We start from the raw sequence: 12,565 nt of genomic DNA on the forward strand, positions 1-12,565 counted from the left end.
CTGAGAACTACCAAGGAAACCAATTAAGATCAATCATGCTCGTCATTTAGGCTGGAATACATTGGGGACCAAGTTCCTGTTTATTTATGGGTCACTTGAAAATAACCCTACGGAAAACAACCAAGGAATTTCTACTAGCACAGACTGGATTTGAAATGCAATCAAAGTTTGCAATCAAATCTGGCTTCCTTAGCAGAGAGTCTGTGGGCAAAGCACAGCAGTCCTCCCTGAGTAGAGCAGGCTCACAGGGCTGGGGGAGGGAAAGGGTTACCCAGGGCACCATAAATGTCACCAAAATATGCTGGGCACTCTGCTCCTCAGAGGGATTTTATTAGTATTTTCCACTAGCAGCAATGCCACAAGTACCCAGGAGTCAGAAAAAGAGCTGGAAGCAATTGTGAAATTGTCTCATCTACTTTTACCATCCACATGGAAAAACACAAAAAAAGACTGATGGGCATACCCTGGGAAAAAAAACAAACAGATGATGCCCTTAAACTTCTTTTTTCACAGTTTTTATGGAGATAGAGAATATCCTGAATGTCTAAACTCTCCAGAAGCACTGTCCCTTTAAAACTGGAATGTGACTTCTTTTCACCCACAAGAAAAAGTGCAGTTTCCCAGGTTCTTACTGGAAACATTTCTTGGGAAAATATTCATTTCCAAAGCCTTGTTTTTACACTTTTGGTTCACTGGCTGATTGAATCTTGTAACGCTTTAATAGTGTTTTTACTCCATGAATGTTTGTAATAACTTAATCCATTCTATTTCCTACAGTATCTCCTTTTAAGGATAATTATATCAATATGCTTCTTACATTTTGTAACCCAAAAAATGTATTTTTTCCAGATTTTTTTTTTCTCAGTTGGGTGATTCAAAACAAGACTTTAATGGTATGCTCCTGGCTCTCACGATTTCTGGAAAAGTTGCTGCATGATAAAACTCAATAACCCAAAAAAAACCCATTAGAAACATGGATAATTATAGCATTTTGTGAAGTTCTCACAGCTTTTCTTCCTAATAAGAGAGTTCAAGGTTAGTTGCAATCTGATGCATTTTCCAAGCCAAAAATCTCATCCATTTATTTTGTGTTCACCTGCCCTACGAAACTTTGCTTTGTTTCTGGGGTTTTTTTCTCAAAAAGAGCTGCAAAGTTTCATAATAGGCTAAAAGATATAACCATAATTAAATTCTCTTAAATATAGCTTTGAATAAGGGCCCCAAGCATATCTATTTACAACAGGAAATATCTAAGAACCTAAGCAGATGTAATAGGCATATACAAGTCTTTTTCTAAAGCTACTTGTGGCCTTCTGCGGAGGACATTGCTCTACTCAATTCTTCCCAAACTTCTGGGCTATTCCACTACAGTCAAATCTCAGAAGTTTTCACAGGTTGGAATTTAGGAATTAATATGCTTTCTGGTTCCACAGACTGGTTTGGGCATTATGAGTTTATCACTTTGTTTGGCTCTCCCTGTCTCCATTCCTTTGCTGCCTTTTCTGATGCTGCACTTAGAATATAAATTAGACAATTCTGCAGATTATTAAATTTAATGACAGTGATATCTAATCTTGTCAAACAAGACCAGGTGTTCTTTGTGTCAAGAACAACCCCGCTCCTCATCCCTCTGCTGGGAGTCCTGCAGAGCTGAAATGGCTCAGGGCTACTGACAGGTCTCTCAAAGCAAAGATCAGACTCCATTGTACTTTTTTGCCTCCACACCAAATTAAAAGACAGCATTGAAGCCTAACTCAAAACATCTGGCTTGAAAGCAGTATGAGCTTGTACTTTTCCTCGGACTCCAGTCACAGTCTCAGACAGTCAAGCTGAATTTTGGTAGCCTGGCAGCCACTGTTCCCTCAAAGGTCTTCTGCTTGATACTGAGTGAAGGCAGGGCTAATGCTGCTTCTTAGCTGCTCATAAAAGAAACAAGAAGATCCTTTGATAAGATGTTATCATCTTTCCTTCCTCTCACTGCATTCTCTGTTCAACAGGGGAATTTCAGTTTTGTGTTCCCTGTCCCATACAGCAATCAGAGGCTCTAAAGGGGACCTCTGGCACTCCAGATCAAACTGCTACCCACTAAATCCCTTTTCTCTGGAAAAGAATTAGAGATACTTTGCTAACACATCCAATATGTATCTGATGAAAATTGTTACCAGAATGTTTCAATCTCATAAGTTACAGAAAGAAGCCAACTCACAGCACTTGACAACAAGGAGCAGAGTGCCAGAATGCAAACCAATAAAGTTCCTTCTTCTTGAAAGTGACAAAATGCCTATTTTAAGCATACTGAGACAATAAAGTGCTGATTAACAGGCAGCATGTTCTTCAATGAAACATACGAGTGTGTAGTCTTGTGCTAAATACAGAAGATGCTGAAGGTATGTGATGATGAGTGTGAGAAAGGCTCCCTACCAACATATTGAAATTTAGCTTTAAACCAACTCATTGATTGTTTTCAGCTACAGGGAGGACTGACCCAGTGTCAGGGACAAGTTTTGTGAGCTCAATAAGCATATATGCACATGTAAGGTTTATTTCTCAACAGCTTAGTCTCAGACACATCAACATCTGTTGCCATGTCTTTGCTGCCTTACCCTGGTACAAAGGGGTGAACTGACTCTCCAGGGATTGCCAGGGAGGGATTACTTTAGCCTGAGCTAGAAACTACAATACTTTCTTCATAGGTAGCCTAATCACATGTTAACATTGTGTTCTGCAGAAATTAATAGAGATAAGGCTGAAAATAATACTCACCCACGGAGTCTAAAAATAAGCACCGAAATTTCCCCTCCTCATTCCTTTCTGCTTTGTGTTTCCCCTCAGATGATGACACCATTCTCCTCTCCAGCTCTCCTGAAATGCATCATGAGCATCATGGTTACAGACTGTTCTGGGGAGCATATTCTTCATGTAGGGTCAGAATTTTGGGATGTGCTGTGTGAAACAAATCAAGGGTTATAGTTTTGGGATGTACTGTGTGAGGCAAATCAAAATCTTCCTAGACCATGATAACCAACAGAAGGCACTGGTTTAACACGGTCTCCAAGAATCAGATACCTAGAAACATATTTGAATATGTATAAATTAGGTGGGAAGCCTAGTCACAAGAATGAGATGAACTAATTACAGTAAACAGGGTGTTTTCAGCTGCACTACCATACATACACTCCTTCCCAGTATTGTTGGTGTGACAGATTTATTGTTGTTGGTGTGACAGTTTTAGTCCTGCAGCTCAGCCCATTTCAGACTTCCAAATACAAGCCAACTAGAACACCAAAAGCTTATTGAATATTGATTGCTTTAGACCATGCAATTTAATGCAGGCTTCATTCATGTAAACACAGGAATTTTGAGAGCACAACATCCTTAAAATCAGTAAAAGGGCAGTAATTTATCAGGAGCAGTTGACAAAGTACTTGCAGTTCCACCAGGCAGACAAACTTCCCAACAGAAGTTGGAAGAAGACAAATGGAAGATGGAGAAGATGGAGAAGAAGCCAAATGACACTACCCAAAAATAGGAAGTAACAACACCAGTTTTGGGGCAGGTTAGTATGCACCGCTGTAGCATTGACATGTCCTCATGCATATACATAACAAACTAATTCATTCTCAAAAAAAACTTCTCATGAGACAAGTAAAAAAAGTTTCCATTTCCCAGTTGAAAAAAATGAGGTCAGTATATGTGAATACGGATGGAGCTGGCTCTAGAAGTGACATTAAAAAAAAATGGAGTTCTAGGCATTATGCACCAGACTTTCTAATTTTGTGGTATTGAATTTAGAGAATCTGGTGAAGGAAGGGAGAAGAAACAGTTTTCCACGACACATTATGTCTATCTGCATGCAGTCCCTGCCATAAGGTGTCCCCAGCCCAGGTGACTGGAGCGGGGAGCCCTGGGAGTTATTCCCTGCACACCACAGCCATGGTGTCCTGCTGCCAGATGCATGTTCCGTTACATTCTTCTAGTCCTGAATGAAAAACACTTTGAATTTAGTAATATATAGTATTCCTGTTAATGTGAGGCAGGAGACTGGCAACACGCCACTCACAGAGCCCAGCAATAGAAAAAGCAGAGCGAGCTCAACCTCACAATGTGAAGCAGACAGACCTATTGTGAGCTGTCTCCATGCTCAGGGTTGGATGCTCCAGGCTGATTTATGAGCACAATATTTACAACTAACACGCATGAAATGCATTATAAGGAGAAATAAATCTCTTTGCATGCACAGAGAGCAGCTAAGATAAAAGAATGCATATAGTAACTAGGTGACTGCCATTAATTGAGGTACTGAAAGCCAGAGCATGTCTCTGGGGCAGGGGAGGCTCAGGATTTGCACTGGGGTTTATCAGTACTCTGGAAAACACGAGCCATTAGGCAGAGACTTTCAGAAAGATGTCCCAGCTTTTTATTTCTTTCTAGTGAACTCAAAGCTGATGAAAGACACTGTGTTGGAGGCCCGTAGGAGTAAAACAGGGCTTGAAAGGAAGATCAGTCGTATGCCTATGGAAAGACCCAGTGAACAGGCCAGAGTTCAGTTCCCAGGTCTTTTGTTATCACAGGCAATATCCCTAAATTTTGTGCACCCGTGTTCCATCTCATAAACAGTTATCAGTATGAAATTTGGTAATAAAGGGCTACTTTAAGGCAGAGGGCACATCATAATTAAGTATTCTGAATTACTGCACCACACTACAGGCAGTAAAAATTCCCTAAATTAATTCCTAGATTAAATCATCACTGAACAGGAAAACATTTAAAAAAAAAAACATCCCTTACTAAATAATGCGACCAGCAAATAAGGATGTCAATTCTAGTTTCTTTGTAACTGCAAAACCCAAACCCCACTCCCAGAAACACTGACGACAATGCCCTGCTGATCCCTGCTGTCCTTTGAACCCTGCAGTGAGCAGGCTCCTCCAAATTTCATTTGGCTGGAGAGGGAATAGGAGGCAGCTCTCACTTAAATGCATCTATATTTGACATTTCTGCGTACGAAGCTGCACTGGTCATAGATTGCATCTCATCATGCCCAGCCAACCTAATTAGGCGCAAACAGCTTCTTGGAAGGACCTTCCTTTGATATTGAGATTTGAGAGTGCCAATATTTTTGCAACTCTTTGTGATGTTGCCTCTTCCCTGCTGGGATTTGGCTTTAAGTTAAACAACTCATTTTCTGCAGGGTACAGCACAGTCACAGAGAGCTGTGAGGCTGCTGCTTTTCCTCAGACTGCTCTGATAAAACATCTGATTCCAGTATGGGAGGACAGACTCATAAAAACAGGCTAATGATAGAACTAGACTGAGGTACAAACCAGAGCAAGCACTTAGCTAACTGAACATGCTTCCTGTCCTCAGCCAGCACCACAACATCTTGGTTTAGCTACGACACATCTCCCTCAGAGCTCTTCCCACTGATTGAAAGGGAACAACCAAAACTTTCTATGAGAGCAGGACAGTTGGATTGAAGGAACAGCAAAATGGATTTGGGGAGCAAGAGAGGTTCTCTTAGGGAAAATCCTTCAAAATCTGTCCAATTTCAATCTCACTTATGAAATGAACAGTAGCATGACGTTACCCTTTGTTAGCAGCAGTTTTGGGATGTGGCTGAAGTTGACTGAACGGATTTGACTGACAGCTGCTGGGAGCTGCAGAGTCACAGTAGTGGCAGGCACAGCCCTCTTCAGCACCTTTGCCTGGGTGTTGTCACCACAAGGGACAATCCAGGCAGATTGTCTCACACTGACATCTCAATGGAGTTTCAGTTCAGTGGGTGGTAAGATAATGTAAATAAACCAAACTCGGCCCATGTGTGATACAATTAAATAAATGACACCTGGGAAAAAAGAAACTAGAGCTCTCCTGTATTTTACTGTCAGGATTCTGAATTAATTCTATTTTATATTTCTTTTATCAAAGCATTAATGACAAAGGAGGATGAATATGAAAATAAACACTCTTCGGTGAAAAAATTTATATTTGCCTCCACAGTTTTGATTATTCATTCAGACTTACCCTATTTTCTTTCCAAAACACTAGTCAGGCTTTAAAAAACTGCAAAACTAGCTAAACTTACTACCCACATTTGTTGAAGCAATAATACATACTCATCTGTTGAATTACATTCTATTTTATGTTGATTTTATACACCACTGTAGTTATGGATAAAATCATACCACACTAACTAGTAGGGTAATTTTCTCACACTGTTTTGTGGTTTCATGCCCATAAACAAGTGATTTATGGGGTTTTTTTTATTTTTTTTTTTGTGTGTGGAACTCCTTAATATGTTGATTTCAAATGAGGGAATGATACATGGCAAAGAAGAAAAACTCAGACTTCTATTGGCTATAATTTGTGAGATACACTTAGAATTAAATAAAAACAAACAAAAAAACCCCAAAAAACAAGAAAGCAAGCAAGAAATAAATATGAAAACCTCAAGCCAAATTTCATCCTAAACTCTGAGTCTAAATCCTTTAAAGTATGGGGAGATGATACAACTCCCTCAGCAGAATTCTGGGCTGGGCCACAGAACCCACAGCTCCATGCCATCAAACCTAATCTTTGAAATCTGACACATTCTCTCCAAGTTTTCAGTCACATTGCAAAATTCTGAGAGGATGAAAGGCAGATTCTCCTCCTCTCTTACACTAACACCAGGGCCTAGAAACAGCAAGACTTGATTTAACCAAACACACACTGGGCCAGAAAAATGATGAGTGACACTGGGAATTGACTGACACCAAGGAGACTTCATCTGATTCATGGTCTTCCAATGCGATCATCCCACCACCTCAAACCCCTGAGCAGATAGTGCTGAAATGAAGAGATAACCAAAATGCGAAAAAGCATCTCCTCAATGGTCAAACTGACAGCAAAGTCTCCTCCTCCCTGGGGAACTGCACTCACCAGACAGACAGCAACCTCCCAGCCCCAAACAGGCAACATCTTCCAGGAGCCAAGGCCCTGGTGCCCTCCCCTGTAAGGCAACTCTTCGCAGAGCTACCACCAACAAAAATGCCTCCAAACCTTCTTTCTTACTCAACTGAACTCTCCACTGCATGTCTCATCCAAAAAATTTATTGCACCACATAAAGCCTGGACCAAGCTAAACCTGCTGGCTCCAAAACAGGCTTCTTAAGCCTCTAGCAAATCGAGAGTAGGATATTTGTTTCTAAATCTCCAAAGGATGATTAGGCAGGGTGACCATAATCCTAACCAGCCTCACACCTGCCACTCATTCTTAGTGAAGGAGAGACACATTTTAGCATCTGGAAGTTGCTAGCAGATAGAACCTCTTTGTCCAAGGTGGGATATCGAAGATTACAGTTCCTAGTTCCTTGTTTCTTGGCTGCATAGGAAAATAAAGGTTTTTTCTGTGAGACAAAGAGTGAATATGATTGTTTGTTTTGGTTCTGGTGACATAATTCTTTTTTGTCAGCACCATCTCTCAGAAATTGACTCTGATCTGAGGAAGAACTAGAGCTTAACTAGAGTTAACTGTCTTCTGAAACTTTCCCCCATCATCTTCTTGATGATAATAAGGTCAGTGGGAGACTTTTTCATATATGTTGTCAAACCTTTGATCAAAACGCTTGCATTTTCCATGATGTTTACAGGTAAGTCCCACTGCAATGATATCAGAGCTTCCCAATACCCATTGTAGCACCAATGAAAGTGGCAATGATCAGAGAACCATTTATCTTTATATTGCGGGTGTTTGAGCAGTGCTGTTGTTACTTTTGAGGGGGAATTGTGCAGGCTCTTTGTCAATTGGTTTAGGTTGCTTACATGAAGCCAAATTGCTCTTGCCATACCCAGCTGCTGCTGCTTCCAGTGTGTTCCACCATCCCCACATTCACTTTAATCCATCAGCCAAGAGCAAAACAGCTTTCCCTCGGTGCACCTCCTGCAAACAGGGGAGGAAAACACCACAAAAGGGGAAAAAACACACATCACTTGCAGCATTTTTACATGTAATAGTAACAGTCTCTTGGTGCCATCATCAGCCATAGCATTTCATTCACACAGAACACTTGTGGGCATATCACATATGCTTTTCCATTCAATGTATTTTTAAATGTTTCCCAGGCAACTGTTTCAATACAATATGCCTCCTTGGCAACCTGGTACCGGCAAATGCCATGCTAGTCTCACATGTCCTCTTTTTAGGTCTTCCCATATTGGCATATAAATGTCACAAGGCTGGGTTTTCCATCTCCAGCCACGCAGGTGCTGATCTGTCCTTGCACTTGGAAAGGCTGAATTGAAGAGATGAGTCGTGCACTGGGTGCTGCACACTGACAAATTCAGCTCTGGGGTGCTACCAGAGGGAGCAGGTTTCAAAGGCAAGGTTTCTTTTGTAGGAAAGAGAATGTCTCCTGCAACTAAAATTAAGGAGAGCCCACAAAACTGTCTCCACTCAACTGACTTTCTCTGGAAGCAGCAATGAGCCTGCACTTCTCAAACTGAAATGCACGTCATCGTTATTCTCCTGACTAAGCCAGTCCTACACAGTTCTCATTTTGAGGTTTAACTGTAACATATCACGTTAATGAAAAGAGTCAGACTTTCCCATTTTCACCATAGCCAGTGATTAACTGGACTGACCGCATCAGTTTGGCTGAGTTATTCTTTCCAGGGCTGGATTTGCTGCCACTGGGCTGTTCAGGGGACACGTTGTGACATTAGAGTGGAGCACTTCAGCTGTAGGACATTTGCTGCAGCAGCTTTCCCTGGTCTGCTCTGCACACTGTGCTCTCTTTGAGGACATTGTCCTTTATTACATTTAGCAGAATGGCCACACTCATTCTTGAGTGAAGTCACAGACTATTTGATGAGGACAAAAAATTATCAACACGTACTCCCAAGCTAAGCACTGATTAGATAAAATAACTTAAATGTAATAATATTTCAATGGTCTGGCAAGGAACAATTTCTTCTGAACATTTTTATCTGATACAGGAGTTATCACTACAGAAGCAAAGATATTTCAGAAGGTCTAAAACTATCAGTGAGCATCAGTCATCATAAGAAAAAAAGTTTTAACGAAAACTGTGTGTGCTTCTGCCTCAGTGGCACGTTAAAAAAAAAAAAAAAGCTCCTTCATGCAATGACATCAGGCTTTGAGAGAAATCCAGCAGAAACTGTGGCATCTCTTCTTCATTGATTACTCCATAACAACAGCTGAAAATTACAATTTTTCCAGGCTATAAAATGCTTAACACTCAAAATTCTAAAACAGCAGCAAAAATCTCCTCCCTGTCTGTGAGCTGTTGTATCTGTAATAGAGACCCTGCATTACCAGGCTTTCTAATTCTTTCCAAATGCAGAAGCTCTCATTCAAAGCTGCAGCTGTTGGGAGGAAATCAGAAATAGCAGAAGGCGGATTAGTTGATAATGTACCAGTTCTTCCCCAGCAAATGCCAGCACCTGTGTTTTACACTCTCCTCTTTCCCTCAGCCCAGGAAAAGATCACTTGGCTTGTTTGGCAGGCAATTTATAGGCTTTAGTGATTGTGGAACTGCAAATGGATTAGAATTTGTTATAATAGCCCCTTCTTCCTGAGATCAAAAGTTAAAACTGAGGCCCACTTTACAGTAAGAATCAGGTACCATATAAGTAAAGATTAAGCATGTGCAGCTTGAGACTTAACAGGGAACAGATAACTACACATGCTGGCATTCCATTTACAAGGAAATCCCTGCAGATAATCTGTAGGAGCATTCTGGCTTCCACAAGCTCAAATCCCTTGACCACTGGCTCAAATCCAGTCAAGGCTGATTATGATAAAGACTACTCCCTGCATTCCTACGAGAACTTTTTTCTAAGACCACTAAACATTCTAATTATTGAAATTAGCAAGATGCAAAATCAAGCAAGAAGTAATAAGATTTCCATGCAGTGGAGGAAACAGAAGATACTATCTTGTGCAAAGGGGCAAGTCCAAGACCAGGTCCTATTCTACATTTTGCCTTCCTATTCTTAGTACATTATTAATTCTGGAAAGATGAAGATGAAAAATACTAAATGCCCTTAATGGATATTGAAATCTGCAGGTAGTTACAGAAGCAAATAGAGCACAGATGAAAACATTCATGACATTGTTAGAGTGGGTATCATTAAACAGGTAACAATCAAAAAAAACTTAGAATTTTCAGTTAAATCTACAGTTAAATCTAAAACCCACCTACACTACAGAAGCAAGGTTTTCTCCTTTTGCTTTTTACAAGCAAAAGCTGCAATAATAAATTTCCCTAATCTTTTTATTATATTCTTTAATTTGTGGCACTTACTGCACAATAACCAATTTTTATGTTCCTCCATAATAAAGCTTTTGCAAATGCTGTAAGTGCTCACAGCACCACACAGCAACACCTCCAGCATGAAGAACAGGCTGTTCTGGGAGAAGTCGTGTCGAACAGCATAAATCTATGGGTACAACACACAATTTAGCAGCAGAGGATTGTCCAAGGAGTAGCCAAGGGGTCATAAAACATAAAACACTAACCCAAACATCACAGGAATTAAAAAAACCCTGATGCATCACTGATCATTAGCATAAATACACCCAGGAGTAGGTTCGGAGTGCTTTCACAGCCCCCCGGATTTTGTTAAATCCCTGCTTTTGCATAGTTTGCTGCCTCCATGTGGTAACAGTCGGCACTGGGACACAATTCCCAGTGATCCTGAATAAAATCCCCCAAGGAACACTTCTTCAGCTGGTTGTGAAATAAGATTTCTACCCCTCCTCTCTCATAACATTTCCCACCACTTCCACAGCCAAATCCCTCTTCAATTCACACTTTTTCCTTATTTACACCCCCTTTCTCCTGCCGTTCTTTGCTCTGTCTCTGCTGCCACCACCTTATTCTCCACAGTAGCATAAAACCTTTAGATCCAGATTCTCTCTTTGCCTCTATTCCTCTTACCTTGCTCCACCTGCAGCTTTTAGAGGAACACTTTCCCGACAAAGAAGGAAAGGAGGGCCGATTTCCTGGGATCTCCTTTCACCATACTGTGAAGCATCTTCTAAATGGCAACAAAAGTGACAGGCAGAGCCCTGTGAATGTCCCTTGGGTGTTCCCTGGGCACTGCAGTAGTTGTAACAGATATTAATGCGGGAAAACGTTAAACTGTGTGACAGGGGTTTGCTTTTCCGCTGTCTTCCTGGACTTCATTCTCGTTTTACTCTGCCCATCACACAGCTGAAATGCTGGCCCTCTAGTGTGAAATTTTTTAATGTTTTTGTTTTTCAGCTGGGCTATCTGTTGCGTAAACTGACACAGATCCCAGGAGCAAACAAACACTTTGCACTTCCAAGATTTTTATCCACAGAAGGAAACCTATTAAAGCTGCTTTAAAGTTAAGAATAGTTATTGCATACAGTTAAAGGCATTATGGACTCACAGAAACACAAAGTACCTGAGTTAACACATGGAGGGTGAAGGCTGGGCAGGACCTCCCAGATCCCTGAACAGACAGCATCATCCTCAGCTGAAACACATCTGGATGGGGCTGCCAGGACCTGCTCAAACTTAAATTAATGTGAATGTGAAATGTGAATCTCTGAACTCTGATACCCATTTTCAAGATTCAGATCCACTCAAAGCACATATAAAGTCTTGTCAGCCATCTTAAATACATTTTTGCTGGGACCAACACATTCATTCACAGGTGTAACTTCTAATACAGTCAATACTGATGCCTCCTTTCTACTCGGAAAAATCGAAGGATGGGGCAGTCTACAGACAGCCAGCAATGCATAAATGCAGTAACAGAAGAATGTGGACTTGGATTCAGGTTTTACCAATAATAAATTGGTTTTAAGCAGAGTCCTCTGTGCTGGTGCTCCCTCATAAATACCTGTTACCAAACTGGATTTATTTCCTTGTACAGTTATTTTTAGCATCAATTGTGAAGAGTTTAAACGTTACTTTCTGATCCTTTCATGTACTGTTGGAGGATGAAGTGCCTGTCACCATTCCTATGGTGTCTGTTTTTGAGACGGCTGCAGCCCGGAGGGTGTTTAAACCCTCTCTAGCACCTTCTTTATTTCAAGCCACACGGCGACATTCCCGCCAAAAACGTCAAACTGCATCACTTCAGATTCTTCTCTAAAAGTGAAACTAGGTCAGAGGTGTGCTCCCAACCGATCTTATTTTTGAAAGAACAGCCTCTGGAATTGGCCCCGCGCACCAACTCCAGACCCAGGCCGGGACTAGCCAGGCCCGACCCTCCGCCATCTTGTCCCGCTCAGCCACGGGGACCAACCAAGCACAGCCCCTGACCCTGCCCTTCCCAACGGACCAAAAGCCTACAAAAAACATAAAGGTTGAGAGGTAAAAGCGACACAAAAGAAGGGCTGTTTTCGAGGCAGACCAGCCCCTGGAGTCTGACAGATGCACGGGCTGAGAACGGCGGGTTCCCCTCAAGGAGTCGTCAGAACTAGTCGCCCGTTTCCGCTGCCCCGCGACATGAGGGCGGCTCTGAGGGCTGAAAGTCACAACCCCGGCAACGCGCCCGGGGCAGGAGGAGGCGGCGGAAGAGGAGG

The 12,565-nt window shown here is 41.6% G+C and overlaps 1 long non-coding RNA gene across 1 annotated transcript; it reads right to left on the bottom strand.

Annotated features, from left to right (window-relative positions):
- Positions 1 to 6,344: 6,344 nt before the first annotated feature.
- Positions 6,345 to 12,516, bottom strand: LOC107213617. The gene is made up of 2 exons (XR_004500048.1): positions 11,437 to 12,516; positions 6,345 to 11,043 (listed from the first exon to the last, which is right to left on the bottom strand). It is a non-coding gene; the product is annotated as an uncharacterized LOC107213617 (long non-coding RNA).
- Between the last annotated feature and the right edge of the window lie 49 nt (positions 12,517 to 12,565).

This window comes from Parus major, chromosome 21, assembly GCF_001522545.3.
Source record: "Parus major isolate Abel chromosome 21, Parus_major1.1, whole genome shotgun sequence".
In the NCBI taxonomy this organism is placed as follows: Eukaryota; Metazoa; Chordata; class Aves; order Passeriformes; family Paridae; genus Parus; species Parus major.